General features: G+C 41.9%; 1 long non-coding RNA gene across 2 annotated transcripts in view; it reads left to right on the top strand.

Moving 5' to 3' along the window:
• Nucleotides 1-15986, top strand: part of LOC112441180 (uncharacterized) — a 204894-nt gene that overhangs the window by 143082 nt on the left and 45826 nt on the right. The gene's annotated exons all lie outside the window — the stretch shown is intronic.

Genomic DNA, 15986 nt, shown 5'->3' with positions numbered 1-15986 from the left:
CTTCTCTAGATCCTACGCCTTAACATCACTCATATCCTACGCCTCCTTGTTACTTCTACTGCTGCTGCCTTAGTTCAGACTCGAGCCTGGCTGCTGTAACAGTCTCCTAATTGGTCTCTGAGTTATCCTCTTTACTGCATTCAAAATAAACTGAGCAAAATTCCAATCTTATGTCAGATCTAGCATAAAATAGCTCCCTATTTTCTATAAAATAACTTATTCTCTTTGCTAAGACAAATAAGGCCCTCACCAGCCTTTCTCTTCTGCCTCATCCACTCAGTTTGTCCCTTGGGCACTCCAGACATGCTGCAGGATTTTGCACTTCTCTAAACTCTCTCTGCTGTTTCACAGCTCCAGGCCTTTGCTCTTGCTAGAGCATCTAACTAGAATGACCACCCCCTCACCCCATGGCTGACTCTCTGGCAAACATCTACTTGTCTTTAATGTAGCAATTCAATAATACCTCTTGCATGATCTTAAGTCAAAATTATATTTTTATATATATTATATTATATTATATTATATATTTCCTAATCTGTTCCTTTTTGTGTGTCTGGTTTTGTTCCCCAATTTGTATTTATTTTCATGATAGAACTTACAATATTTTACTGCAGTATTCGTTGACATGCTTGTTTCTCTCTTGAAGCCACAACCCATGCCTTAGGAGTCTTGGTATCTCAAGAAACATATTAATGTTTTCCACAGTAAACGAATGAACTAATGAACTGTGAAATAGAGAGCCTAAATTTTTTCCCCAACTAAATTTGCATCTTAGGATTTGGCTGCATCATCTTGGTGATGCAGGAGTTTTGTCTGAAGCTCTCAAACAAAATAAAACAATTTATAGCTTCCATGTGGAAGTGGGCTCAATTCAGCTTTACTAGTAAATACTAAAACTGGATGAAGCTCATAAGATATTTCTTCTTTCCAAGATGTGGAGCTAAAGGAAGGGAGAATGAAATAAATGAAACCAGTGTCTTTGTTACATAACTCTCAAAGTGCATTTTGGTAAATGAACAATCTATATGGCAAATCTAACTGATCTTTATGGAGAGTTATTTTATTTAATTGGTTGATTTAATTTCCTAGCAAATGAAGGCTGAAAATACTATCCCTGAGAACACTTACTTGTTACAAATCCCTTCTGTTATCTAAACCTCATTTATTTCAATTATTTTCCCATCATTCTTTCTCTTTAAGAGTATATAGTATGATTTAGGTATTTCAGTTTCCTTTCAAGGTTGCAGTTCAAAGACCAATGTAACCAAAGCTGAAGACTTTCAATTCCACTATCTAAAGCCATTTCAGAAATCAATGGTTGCCTTCATCTGTTGCTGGTGGGAATGTATAATGAAACAGCCACTTTGGAAAACAGTTTGGCAGTGTCTTAAAAAATTAAATGGAAACTTAGCATAAGACTTATCAATTCCTCTCTCAGGAATCTACCCAATTTTTTGAAATGAAAGTACACATCTACGTAAACACTTGTGCATGAATGTTCATAGCAGCGTTGTTCACAATAGCCAAAAAATGAAATCAACCCAAACGTCCATCAACTGACGAGTGATGAAACAAAATGGAGTGCATTTATGCTATTCAACAAGAAAAAGATATAGAATACTGACACATGGTGTAACATAGATGAACCTAGAAACATACTAAGGGAAAGAACCCAAGCATGGCTGGGTGCAATGGTTCACATCTGTAATCCCAGCATTTTGGGAGGCCTAGGTGGGCAGTTCACTTGAGGTCAGGAGTTCGAGACCAGCCTGGCCAACATGGTGAAACCCCATCTCCACAAAAATTACAAAAATTAGCCGGGCACAGTGGCATGCACTTGTAATCCCAGCTACTCCGGAAGCTGAGGCAGGAAAATCGCTTGAACCTGGGAGGCAGAGGTTGCAGTGTGCCAAGATAGCGCTACTGCCCTCCAGCCTGGGCGACAGAGCAAGACTTCGAAAAAAAAGGAAAGAAAGAAAAAAAGAGAGAAAGCAAGGAAGGAAGGAAAGAAGGAAGGAAGGGAGAAAAGGGAAGACATATTGTATGACTCCACTTATATAAAATGTCCAGAAAAGACAAACTTTAGACGAAGCAGATCATTGGTTGCCTGGGATTGTCAGAAGATGGGGAGGGGTAGGGCAGGAGCAGGAATTGGTGACAAACAGGCTTGAGGAAATTTTGAGGGGTGATAGGAATGTTCTAAAACTGGATTGTGGTGATAACTGCTAAGCTCTATAAATTTGCAAATCATCATTGAATTGTACACTTAACCATGGGTGAATGCTAAGGTATCTAAATTATACTTCAATAAGGTTGGAAAAAATGGTTGAAATTACCACTTGTTTACCTTCATATTTTTATTTCCAGTGATATTACCATTTCATAAACCTTTCCCAGGTTATATAGCAAAAAAGTCTTTAATCACAGAATCCAGATTTTAAGTTGGTTTCTATTTTCCTCCACAAACCCCTGAGGCCATACCAGTGGAGACATATTCAGACTGTAAAAAAACTTTTTTCTCCTTCAAACTAATTAAGTAAGCACTGATGACATCAGCTGTATTTGCAGTGCACCTGATAAAGGCCATGATATTAATTAAATTGTGGAGTGATTAGAAATGTAAATTGCCAGGCTAGGTTTAGCATGGAGCATTGCTGCCCAGCTCCAGGATAGTAGAGGAAATAAACGGCCTCATCTCAGTTAATGGAAGCGTCTCCAGTTGAACATGAGTCTAATGAGAAAATAATATTAACTATGAATGGCTAAAACTTACCTATTCATATGGGGCAGCATTTCATTTACAGAGGAGCACCTTTCTAGGTGTGAGTGCATTGAGAAGTGCCGTGACAGGGCAGAATGACCCCTGAACTTTGAAGTTAGACAGAACTGAGTTCAAATTCTGCCTTTCTTACTTACCAGTTGTATGATCTTTGGCTAATTTAATTTAATTTCCCTGAACTTGCATATCTTCATCTAGAATATGAGATACTATTCTCCATCTCAAAGGATTTGGGGGCTGATTAAGTGAGATCACTTATGCATCACTGGGCCTAGCAGGCAGGAGATGCGTAACAAATTGAATCTATTCACAGGATGGCTTAGATAAGGCAAGGAGTCTTGACTCTTCGTTCATTCACCAAATATTAACTACCATTAATAAGTATCTCCCATTCATGTATTCCTTCAATTCAGCAAATATTTTGTGAACACGTGCTCTTTTTCTGGTAGAATTCTTAGTGTTCAGGATGCATCAGTACATTTAAAAAGATAAAAATCCGGCTGGGCGCGGTGGCTCACGCCTGTGATACCAGCACTTTGGGAGGCCGAGGCGGGCAGATCACGAGTTCAAGATATCGAGACCATCCTGGCCAACATGGTGAAACCCCGTCTCTACTAAAAATACAAAAATTAGCTGGGCATGATGGGGCATGCCTGTAGTCCCAGCTACTGGGGAGGCTGAGGCAGGAGAATCACTTGAACCTGGGAGGCAGAGGTTACAGTGGGCTGAGATCGTGCCACCGCACTCCAGCCTGGCAACAGAGCAAGACTCTATCTCAAAAAAAAAAAAAAAAAAAAAGACAAAAATTCATGCTATAGCAAAGCCTACTTAGCAAATAACCATAAACATAATAAATGACTAAATTTTATATGTGAGATATAGTAATAAGTTTTATGGAAAAACAACAAGGCAGAGCAAGAGGGATCTAGAGTGAGAGAGGCCGGGGAAATGATGGATTGCAATTTAGGATGGTGAGCAGAGGGCTTATTGAGTAAAATGCAAACCCTCAGAGGAGGTGAGAGAGTTAACCACCATCTAGCAAATAGCTGAGGAAGAGCCTTGAAGGCCAAGTACACGTCCAGTACAAAAGCCTTCAAGTGTATCATACAGCACCTCTTCAAGAAGCACCAGAGAGGCCGGTTACCATGCCAGACACTAGATACTCAGCAGTAAACTGAACTTTCAGAACCTAGTTCAAATTCGGCCTCTGTCACTTGCCTGTTGTGTGAACTTTGACTGGTTATTTAACTCCTCTGAGCATATAACCCTTCACTTATAAAATGAGATTTGCATATCTATTTCAAGGGGTTATCTGTCTCAAAGGATTAAAGCATTTATTTACCCCACTCATCTCTGAAGCTAGAATTTATAGGTTGTGCTTCAACAGAATAGGGACTGTTGTTTTATTTCTGTCTGGCTGTGATTCATTTATCTGTGTGTGGCTTCCTCTTAGGCTGAGCCTGCTCCAAAACTGCAGCAAGGTTGTTAGGGGCAGCTAGGGTATGGGGCAGGCCGAAATAGAAGAATGATTCTGAGATGTAAAAGAAGATGTAGCCACAAGGGAGATAAACATTAATGTATTCATTCAGCAAATAGTTACCGAACTAGGTTATAGGCACATACTGCATTGAGAAGAACAACATGGAACATGATAAAGATTTTTCAATACTGGGATGATAATACATTTTATGCATATATCAATGTGTGTGTGTGTGTGTGTGTGCATATGTGTGTGTAGTTTTTTTCAGAATCAACTGTGCACCAAAGGTGACTCAGACATTTATGAAACTTGCCAGAGATTTCTGGTGAATTGTTTTGGAGGTTGAGAGAACAAGAAAGAGACATGCTGGCTTCTTCAGTGTTAGTTTTCCCAAATATTTTTCTTATTGCTTCTGGCTGGATATGGGGTAGTGGAAAGAATACTGGATTCAGAGTCAGAAGATCTTGGTCCAACAACCACCCCTTCAAGATTCAGTGGTGTGACGTGGGCTCGTCATTTAACTCCTCAGAGCTTTATTTTAGTCATGTGTATAATGGAAATGAAACATCTACATTGTCTCTTTCCCAAATGCCAAAGATCAAGTGAGGAAATACATTTGAAATCATTTGGTAAGGTATAAAAGCAAACACAAGGTGCAGTGAGGTGCAGGTCATTGTTGAAGAGAGTCGGATGGGAGCTGGGGGACGGTCAGTTATCTGTTGTAGGAAAGAATGGCTTTGGCATTTCTCCACAGAGGAGACATTTGGTGCTAATTTATGCACATTAGTTAATTTTGTTTTGCTGGGGGCTCAGATGGGACTCCCTGATGGATGTGCCATCCATGACAGAGTCAACAAAACCACATGGCTCAATACTGTGATCCTTCTAGGGCTGGAACTAAAGGAGACAGGCTCTTGAGAGGCACAGGTTTGGCTGACAATTTCAAAGTCATCTGCTCAAGGAAACCCTGCTGAGGCCTAGAAAACGGGATGCGTAGAGAAAACTCTTTTTCCTTAAACACTGTTGGGTTCATTGTCAACCCAGCTCTCCAGCCATCTGAGTTTAACATTCGAGGCATGTAGGAATACAGCCACAAAATGGTAACCGGTGGTGCTGTGCTCTTCTTCCCAAGCTCTGAAACCATCTGGGCTAGCTGAGAGTGAGAGGGAGAACAGTGGCAGACTCTTCAGTAGGAGAAAAACATTCTTAAGAAGCAAGCTTAAAGCAAGCTATTGGGGGGAAAGAGAATTATTCAGGAGAAAGACAGCACGATGCTAAAATCATGTGTGTCTGGTTAGAGCATACATTGAGGGTGAGCAGAGAAGAATCCTTGAATTCTAAGAATCATTGACTCTTATCACAGGCGTGATGATGATAAACCATAGATTCTCTTGGATCTCTGTTTATATCTATTAGTCTCACTCCCCACATTGTGAGCTGATCCTAAATAGGACCAAGGTGTTTGCATATTTTCTCTCTCCAGTGCCTACCCCCGTGCCTGGCATCTCACAGCTACTCGCATGTGGGATTGAACAGAATGGTTTCACCTGCCCTTTCCATACACCAGGGCTGGCTAGGGAAGGGAGGCTATCCCTGCATTTTCCCACTACAATCTTTAATAGTTAGGGGAAGATTTTCATTTAGTTAATTTCTCTTCTTTGGTATTCATTCATTTAAAATGTGCCAGGACGTAAGCACACGGTGACCTCTTCCTATAAGGCAGAGCTTCCCAGAGGTGCTGTGTGGTCTTGGGGGCACCTGGAATGGCCTACAGGTGTGCCCTGAGTTCTTCATGATTGCATGCTTTTTGTAGTGGTAGAGTATGAAAATCATTTGGACAACCATTTAGAAATTTTCAAGTGTATCTGAACATACATCGCTTTGTCTATAAACTCACTAGCTTCTGTGATGACTGTTTGGGTGTATGCAACTCTCTGAACGGACCCTGCCACCAGAGCGTGTTGTGCGACAGCTGAAGTACATTTCACTCCCTGGATCTTCCTGTTAAAATGTCCTAGTATGAGTTCAATTTTTTCTTAGTCAGATTTATTTATTCTCAGGGAAGTTCTTCGCTTTGCCTGCAGTATAAAAATATTAGATTATTTTCTGATTTAATTTGCTCTTATATTTTGTATTGTTCTAATAAGGTAGAAGGCATACGTGACTTTTATCTTTACCTTTTACAATCAGATGTTAGGCATTTCTAAATAGAATACCATTAACTGGGAGACGTTATGCAAATTTCACATTTAATATATTTATATAACATTTTATATTTTAAAATAATGAACAAAATAATTTTTATTAATTTTAAATCATATTAATTAATTTTATTACTAAGCCTCATACTGAATCTCCCAAATTCTTTCCAATTGATCCCTGTCATTCAGCTATTATAATTTTCTGTGCCTGTCATGAAGTGAAAAAAGGTAGGGCAGCGTTGTTACAAATTATCCTTTTTGCCATTTTTCACCCTGGGAAGTGGATGTAAATGGAGAATAATGTTAGTCTTGGTAGAAGGGACTTGTTAAAAGAATCCAAGATGTTTCTATTTTCATGTTTAAAGCTCCATTTGACAAGATAGTGAAATAAAGTGGGCAACTTTAACTTAAAGGTGTTTCTCGGTGATGGGCACTCTGATGGGATTGGATGTGTTTCTGCAGATTTCTGCCTTCCCAGCTGGATCTCCCTTGTTTTCTGCAGGAGAGAAATGGTAGAAAGAGACAGTAGGAACTGAAAAGGTAAATGTCACAACACCCAGCCTGCCATACTTTGAAATTAAACATGGATTTAACAGATTGCAAAGTGTCTTAGTCATGTAATTCATGCAATTCATTAAACCACATTTAAATGAAAAGTAAGTGATATTCTCCTATTTAACAATTAATTGAACAAGTGGTATTATATTGAATTGAAACACTTAAACTTGACTTCTATTGAATAAATACAGCCAATACAGGACAGAAAAAGAAAAAATCTCAAAATGGATCTGAAACTGACCTTAGATGACTCTTCCAGGCTGCTAACAGTGTGTGCAAGGAGTGTCACCTTTCTTCTGGAGGGCTGGGGAGAGAGGCTAATGCTGAGAAAGTGCGCCTGAAGCTTTGAATGGTTGCCCTAGGGCGGGGAGGGGGCACAAGGCACGAACTCAGTGACCTCAGGAATAAGACTGCCATAGTTAACAAATGAGAATATGATATATGAAGTATCTGAGACATACTACACTAAAAAACTATTTGTTGTTTGTTCAAAATTCAAATGGAACTGGGCAGTTCTGTTTTTATTTGGCAACCCTACTTAGTTGGGAGGAGCTGTAGGGAGAGGTATCTGGGAAACCATTAAGAAGTAGAAAAAGGCGGGATGCAGTGGCTCACGCCTGTAGTCCCAGTACTTTAGGAGGCAGAGGCAGGTGGATCACAAGGTGAGGAGTTCGAGACCAGCCTGACCAACATAGTGAAACCCTGTCTGTACTAAAATTACAAAAAATTAGCTGGGTGTGGTGGCATACACCTGTAATCCCAACTACTCAGGAGGCTGAAGCAGGAGAATCACTTGAACCCAGGAGGCAGAGGTTGCAGTGAGCCAGGATCACACCATTGCACTCCAGACTGGGTGACACAGCGAGATTCCACCTCAAAAAAAAAAAAAAAAATTAGAAAAAAAGGAGTCTCCCAGCTGGTGAGTGAATATTATAATAAAGACAACAACAAAGACACAAGCATCATTCCTGTGCCATGTATTTGGAATGAGATTTGTATAGGACTTCTAAGGGGCAAAGTCATGGTCAGGGAGGGCTCTAGATAACATCAGAACTTATTTTTGAAGGAAACTGGAAATTCCCCCAAAAGGATGATGGTGGGAGTTGAGGAATGGCATTTCAGGCAAAAAAAAAAAAAAAAAAACATGTCCAAAGGCATGGAGTAGTCAAACAACTGGAGTGTCCTTCTCCATGAAGCCTTTCTGGTCACATTCAGAGGGAATTCACCTTGCCTTTCTCTGTTCTGTCATCACCCTTTGTTGCAGCCTAAATCACATAGCCCTTATACTGTCTGCTACTGGGACAACTGTGATGTGGGACCCCATAGAGCTGGCAAGTGGCAGGTGGCTCATGGAAAAGACTCCAGACTTGTCTACTGTCCTAGTTGAGCAGCGAACCCAGATGCTTTTTGCAGAATATTTATTGAGAGCAAACACATCAAATGTTTCAATGATTTTTCAAGCAAAGCAACATTTTGCTATAGTGTATGTATATGTACTTAAGTAAACACTGAAAATGGATTTATATACATCAGAGCTTAGGCATCTACTTCCCACGAGAGAAGTAACAACATGAAAGTAAACCAAATGGAAAAATAAGTAATATTCTTTGCATTCCCTGAGATTTATCCCAAAGCCAACCCTTACTGCTTAAGTGGATGAGGGAAAATTCTCCATTGCATATCTCAGCAGTCTACTGCTTGTGCCCGTTGTCTTTTGGAGGGAGGTTGTCTCATATCTTGTGTGTAACGCTTTTATTCTAGCTTTTAGAATCAGCTGCTTAAAATTCCTCGACTTATGGTGTTAGGTAAATAGATAAGTAGGACTATGCTTTTTTGTCCCTTTTGGGCACACAAATGGAAGAACCTTGGATACTTACTGGAGGGGAACTTTCTCCCTTCTTCCCCCAGTGATATGCTTTGGAGGAGAACTTATGCAGAGATTGGGGCAACAAGAAGGTGCCTTCTACTAGCTTTAAGAAGGAGATAACATTTCCATTTTTTGTTTAAAAATGTTGATTTTCGAGGCTTTACTAACTGTAATAGGTGAGGTTTTTGTTGTGAATATTCTGTTTGCGTTTTGTTGCTGGAGGGAAGGAGAGGCTATTTGGAGAACGATACCTGGCTCATCAGCTGCCCTAAGGGTTCAAAGTGACTTGAGCCTTTCCTCTCCAGGAGCTCTTATATTGCTCCTGAACTTAATGTTATGTGTTGTCTTTCTCTTTCATTTTCTTTGCACATTTCCTAAAGTTCTGAAGTCCTTGCCCATCGAAGGATTTTACCTAGATCTCTGACGACCTACCTTGGCTTTTCTTTACCTGAGAATTGCCCATCTATGGTTCTTTGCTCCATCTGTGCAATTTGCCCTTTTCAGGACTTGAGGACAACATGGTCGCCTTTGCCTTGCTTGGCTGTGGTTTGGGGTGGCATTAACACCATGATTTCTTTCAGGGCCCACTGAAGGTTGGTTTCTGCGCTCCTGCGCCACCTGCTGTCACCAGCTCCAAATGCAGGCTCCCCAGTCGCCAGCCCTGGGCTCCCAGCCCCAGCCAGAGTCCAAACCTCAGACCAACCAGATGTTACTTAGGCTGCCAGATTTCTGTCTGGGCCTTATCTGTACCGTCTTCACTGGCTCACTAGATCAGAATCCCAAATGTCCCTGGATGACTTGCCTCAAGTCACGCAGACCCTGAGCTCTTTGGCCAGAAAGAGGAAGCCTGTTTGATTGGGGGTTGCTGACCAGTGGCTCCTGCCAGCTTTCTGAATGTGTGGCCAGTGGAGGCCGGCCTCTCCTTAGCAGTGAAAATGCAAATGGATTTCTTTAGAAATGTCAACAGACACTTGACACTTATCCTTTAAGGTACTCCCCAACGTGTCTCCTGACTGGGCCACTTAGTTTCTCCCAAATTGCTCAGAAATGGAATGTTTGCTTTTTACTTTTTAGCACTCTGGGCTTTTCTACAAACTCATAAAAGTTGGTGATTCTAACCAAGGGATCACAAGAAAGTGCAGTGCTACTTTTTATGAATTAAATTAAGTACCCCCATTATTCTCTGTTTTAGGTTGAAGATCTCTTGATGTCAGGGACTTACGCATTTGCTCCCTCTCCATCACACACAGCCTGGCACACAGTAGGTGCTTCACACAATCTTGTTAAAAGGAGCAGACTCTATCTGGTCAAAATCATTCTTGGAAGTTCTTTTCTATTTGTTTGTTAAAAGGAAAAATGGCCAGAGTTGAGACTGTGAAAGTTCATTCCTGATTTCAGACCAAAAAAATAAAGCTGAACCTGAGAGAAAAACAATGATGAGTGCAAGTTGTGATTTCTATGATCACTCTGATAAGAATGAGGATCGTGACTGGCTGTGGTCTCCCGAGGTTTGAAAAAAGAGAAATATATGCATGCAGGAGAGAACTGAGTTAGATATGAGATAGAACTTCCTAAGAGCAGAGGTTATGGGATACCCTTATAAAATACAAATGGGGGTTTACGCTAGCAAATACTCTAGAGAGAGATACACATCCATGTAGTTCAATAAACACTTATTAAATTCCTGCATTATGCCAGCACTGTATTAGATACTGGAGTAAAAAAGATTGTAAAGTATAGTACCTGGTCACAAGAAGACAGAGACTAACAAGCAGACAATTTCAATATAATTTCCTGATTGCTAAGAGGGAAGTATATGTGCCCAGGGTGTTGTGGGAGAATATGAAAGTGCACTAATTCAAGCTGTGTAGTCAGGGAAGGCTTCCTGGAGGAGGTGGTGCTTCTACTGAGTCTTACTATTGGGTGAGAGATATCTAGAGAAATAAATGCAGTCAGCATATTCCAGCAAAGGTGGAAAGCTAGACTAGCTGATGTACAAACATCTTCAGGTCACAGAAACTCCTTTTAGTCCTTCTGAATTGAGTCATCTGGGAAATGCTGTTGTCCCACAGGAAATGTCTTACAATTCTGGCAGCCTAAAGGGGCTCAGTTTTCTATTGCATGTTCAGCTTGTCACCTTGTTAGGACAGCCTCTTATAGACTTAGGAGGGAAAAAGTAAAAGAGGGAATCTTATTTTCATTTGCATCCAAGGATCATGATGCATTAAGCAGCCTCTGTGCTCTAACATTCAGGGAGCTGCAGGACTGGCATATCCTTGATGCATCAGATCTGATATATTTGTGTTCAAAGGGAACAAACCAACTACTACTGATAAGTTCTCTCACAGCAGCTACTTTTTGAGTTCCAACAGGTTGTTGTACCTAGCCCCATTGTACAGGTGGGGAAACTGAGGCTGAAGGGCACAGAGTCACTTTCTAGGCCCTGGGGAATAACTATTGGCTACTGCATAGTAATTTAGCTTCTTATTTCTCACTGTACCTTCCCAGGGTGGGAACCTCTGAGAGTCAATTTTCCCAGAAAGAGGCACTTTCGAAATGGCAGGCCTGTTAGTAATGGCCTGTTTCCACTGGGTATCCTGCCCATTGGGCTGGCACTATGGGAGTGGGGGTTCCCAGCCACCCCAGGGAGGTCATTCAATCCCAGCCATGGCAGCTGGTGTCCTTGGTGCCCTGGACCACCATCAGAGAACGGAATCTGCGGGAAAACAAAGAGTGCAGCCGTGGCGGCAGACCTGAGCCCTCCACGCCTGCTTGCCCAGGGCAGGTCCCAGTGGGGTTAGTGCCAGGCGCTGTGCTGATTCTCCACCCCCTTCCCGGCTCCTCGGCTCATCTGCTGGCTTTCAGAACTCCAGCCATCCTGAATGGGTCTTTGTGCGCACCCCAGGAGCTGGCTCGGAAGAGCCTGATGGAAATGCTGGACAGAGATGTCTCCTCTGGATCCAGGCACAGCCCATCATGGTGCCATCTTGCGGGAGCCAGGCTTTTACTGTTTCACCACGTTGCTCTATCTGGGAGTGGGTTGGGACCTGGTGAATGGGAAAAATGTTCTGCACCCCTGACAGTGGGGTCATGTGTAGGGCCGAGGGGATGGCAGCACCTCTGTCACTTTCCCACAGCTCTCTTTCCCACGGTCAGTCTTCGCTACTTTGCCCCCCTGAGATGATTGTGATAATATTAATAACAAGAGGCATCGTTAATGGTCACTCCCGAGGTGCCAGGCATTGTGCTGAGGGTTTCATTCCATTGAATACGTGTTCTCAAAGATCCCGTGGGATGTGTTGTCTTATTATTCTCATTTTACAGGTGAAGAAACCAAGGTTAGGAGATGTTAAGCTACCGCCCAGGTAATTCTGAACAGGAAGGTGAGCACAGATTGGATGCAACTCTGCCCTTACCTCCTCCTTCCAGCCTTCAAGGTGTCTCTTTCCAATCATTGAGGTCCTAAGGCCACTTGTACTCTCATTCCTAAGAAATCCCTGAGCTCCAGGGCGCCAGCACAGACAAAAGCCTGGTTCTGGCAAAATGTGAAAAGCCTCGTGGCCTCTCAGGTTCCTTTTTTTAATGCTGTGCTTTTTTATTTTCTTTCGGAAATCAGGGGTGTATTTCATTTTATAAGATAGAAGAAATTGTAGATGTATAAGGAACACGTTGGAGTACAACTATAGATTGAAAATTGTGTTAAAGAACCTTATCTTCATCCTCAAAAAACAAAATGGTTTTATGAGACAAGCAAGTACCACATAAGGGCTGGAGTGCAGGATGCATTTCAGATGTCAGTGGTCCCAGCTCTGTCACCGCCGGTACTGCTCTGGCCAGGCGTCCTCTGTAGATGCAGGGATGAGGGTTAATTCCAGGTGTCTGACTCTGAGGCTCTCTTTGGCTGGGTTGGAGAGTAGGCAGAAATCTTGTTTTTATTTTTTTAATAGACAGAAGCAGTGGTGATAATGGCATCTACTCACCTGCCTGGCTTCTCTTCTATGTATGACAAGACTATCATTTAGGAAGGGTGATTGATATAGCTCTCTTATGGAGCAAACTCGATGACCCTTTTAGGGGAATGAAGTTTTAACCATGACTTTTAGAGCAGCTCTGTTAGCTGAGCCAAACAGCCAACTGGGAAGGGCTGTGAGTATCTCTCTGTTTGGAAAAAGGCTATAAATAATCTATGGTAAACAAATAAACAAAAACACCAGAAGAAACACAGGTTAGATCTTCAGAAGAACTTCCTAGCTGTGCAGTGTGGTAAGACATCAGGCAAAATTGTAAGTTGTGCCCCAGAATTTGCTGAGCTCCCCTCCCCTCCCCTCCCCTCCTGTCCCCTCTCCTCCCCTTCTCTCCCCTTCCCTCCCCTTCCCTCCCCTTCCCTCCCCTTCCCTCCCCTTCCCTCCCCTTCCCTCCCCTTCCCTTCTCTTTCCTTCCCTTCCCTTCCCTTCCCTTCCCTTCTTCTCCTCATCTTTTTTTGAAAGAAAGTTAGCTTCTAACCTCTCTAGGCTGTTATCTGTATAGCCCATACCATTCCCAAGTTAGAGGAATGACCATTGACTATCATAGGCCTCATATAGAGAACCTTTATATCCATCATTAACACATGACAAAGACACTCTCTAGAATTTGAATCCTCAACATTGTGTGTGGTATAGTGTGTTATTCCCCTTAGTGTGAAAAGTTAATGTCCATTCCTAGCCACTGCTGCATTCAACCCCAGAAATATCGATGCTCTAATGATGGGTAAACTGTCTGAGTTGTTTTTTCTATTAATTATTCTCCAAGTTGCTTTCTACAGTCTTTTTTTTTTTTTTTTTTTTTTTTTTTGAGATGGAATCTCTCTCTGTTGCCCAGGCTGGAGTGGTGCAGTCTTGGTTCACTGCAACCTCCACCTCCCGAGTTCAAGTGATTCTCCTGCCTCAGCCTCTCGAGTAGCTGGGATTACAGGCACACACCACCATGCCCGGCTAATTTTTTGTATTTTTAGTAGAGATGGGGTTTCACCATGTTGGCTAGGCTGGTCTCGAACTCTTGACCTCAGGTGATCCGCCCACCTCGGCCTCCCAAAGTACTGGGATTACAGGCATGAGCCACTGCATCTGTCCTCTACAATCTTTACACTTCTCTCTGATATCCAAGGATCTTTACCAGAGCATATTTCTTCATTAGACTATTGCTATCATCGTGGATTATTATTATAACTTGATTGTGGTGATATATAATAAATGTTTTATGATTTGAGGAATGGAAGTATAAGTGCAGCAGAGAAATACCCATCACCATCAAGATAATAGTCTGTAGAGGGTTAAGGTCCTAAGACATATGGTGTTGAACAAACAAAAATCATAAACAGCCATTAGCCCACTTCCAACTTCAGCCCCTTTCAACTCACTATGATGTCATGCTCTGGTGTTTTTCTTGGGAGTCACTTGTTTCTTTTTTATTTGTTAGTCTCATTTCTGAGAGTGGAACTTGCTATTAAAGCAAATAATAGTTAAAGATAGTAGAGTTCCAGAGCTTAGGGGATAATTCAAGGCAGACACTGGAAAGAACTTTTTGATTGTGACAAGGAGAATATATTGAAGAAAACCTTGTTTAAATAGGGCAAGTGAAATTTACCTCTGGGGCATGGGCTACTTGAAGTTTGAGTAACTTTCTAGGTCTCAGTCCTTTAATTATGGGGTAACATGTGAGTCATAGGACAACTTCTTCTTTGTGAAGAAAGCTGTCAATTTATTTGTTGGACTTTGGTCAGTAGGCAATGCAGAATCACTTGTGACCAGCAGGCAACAAAGAATCACCATGAGTTTTGGAACATAAGAGTGACATAATCAGAGACATGTATTAGGGAGACTAAACTACAAGTCACATGTAAAATGGATTACAGTGGATAGATCCTAGCAATAAGAAACCAAGTAAGAAGATATAGCAATAGTCCAATCAAGAAAAAATGAAAACTTCACTGAGGATAACTGCAGTAGGAATAAAAGAAAGGGACTAATTCAAGAAATACAATGGAGAAAGAATGGACAGAGCTTGGCAACTAAGCAGCTATAAAGGAGGGGCATGGGTGAGGGAGGAATTAACTATGACACAATCAGATTTCCCCAGAGAGCAACTGGGCATTTGTCCAATGGCCAATGGGAGCAACTGAACTTTCTGCACTTTTCTTGCCGACAAACAAGCAGGGAGTAACAGTGGCCTGTTAGCTGTGCAAACTCCCCCATAACCTCTCATGATGAGGAGAGTATGACCCTGTCATAGGGTGAGTCAAGATTAGAAATAGGGCAGTGGATGCAGGTTTGTACTTCCCTGAGGGATGATGCCGTTTGATGCATCCCATTGCCCCAACCCTTCATGGTGATAATATCTAATACTCAGGTTGCTTTTAGTCAGTGGGGCTCTCTGCACACAAAAGTGAGGAGAATTCTGCAAAGAATTGGGAGGAAGAAATTTAACAGAAAGTGCCATGGCAATATCCTGCACCACCCACTGGCAGTGTTGAGTGACTTTTAGTGTTTTAAATTAGTTCCCACCCTCACTTTTTTTGTACCATTTTCCTACTTATAAATTCAAGGCTGTGGTACCAGATTTCCTTGGCTTTAGCAATGAAATGGAAATGACTTTTAATTAAGTCCTGTGTTTATTGCTGTGATGCCACCCAAAGGCAGTAGGCATTTGGAAATGTAGTGAAGATGTGGCACATTAATGGCCTTCAAGATGAAAGATTTTGGTATGGGACTATTGGGCTTGTCTTCTTGGAGTCTCCCTGTGGGCCTCTCAGATTACCTGGCAGTATGTTTGCTGACTCTAGGACAAGAAAAAAATATTCTTTTGCTAAACAAAGCCCAAGCAACCAAAGCTTTTTCTTTAGAGATCTACCTGGGCCCAGGGGGGTTTCCTCTTTTTATGACCCAGATTGGTCCCTAGCCAAAAACCTATGAAATTCCCTGAAGATGAGCAGCTCTTGAGTCCAGCTATATTCTAAATGAAAGACAAGAAACTAGACCCTCTCACCATCCCATTTGGTTTCCCACACTGAAGACTGCTCTGAGTTTAGGATGTTCTTTCCCTTCTTGGTATGGAAATGTGAAC

The sequence above is a fragment of the Pan paniscus genome, chromosome 9, assembly GCF_029289425.2.
Source record: "Pan paniscus chromosome 9, NHGRI_mPanPan1-v2.0_pri, whole genome shotgun sequence".
Classification (NCBI taxonomy): domain Eukaryota; kingdom Metazoa; phylum Chordata; class Mammalia; order Primates; family Hominidae; genus Pan; species Pan paniscus.
This window is presented reverse-complemented; position numbering and strand designations above follow the sequence as displayed.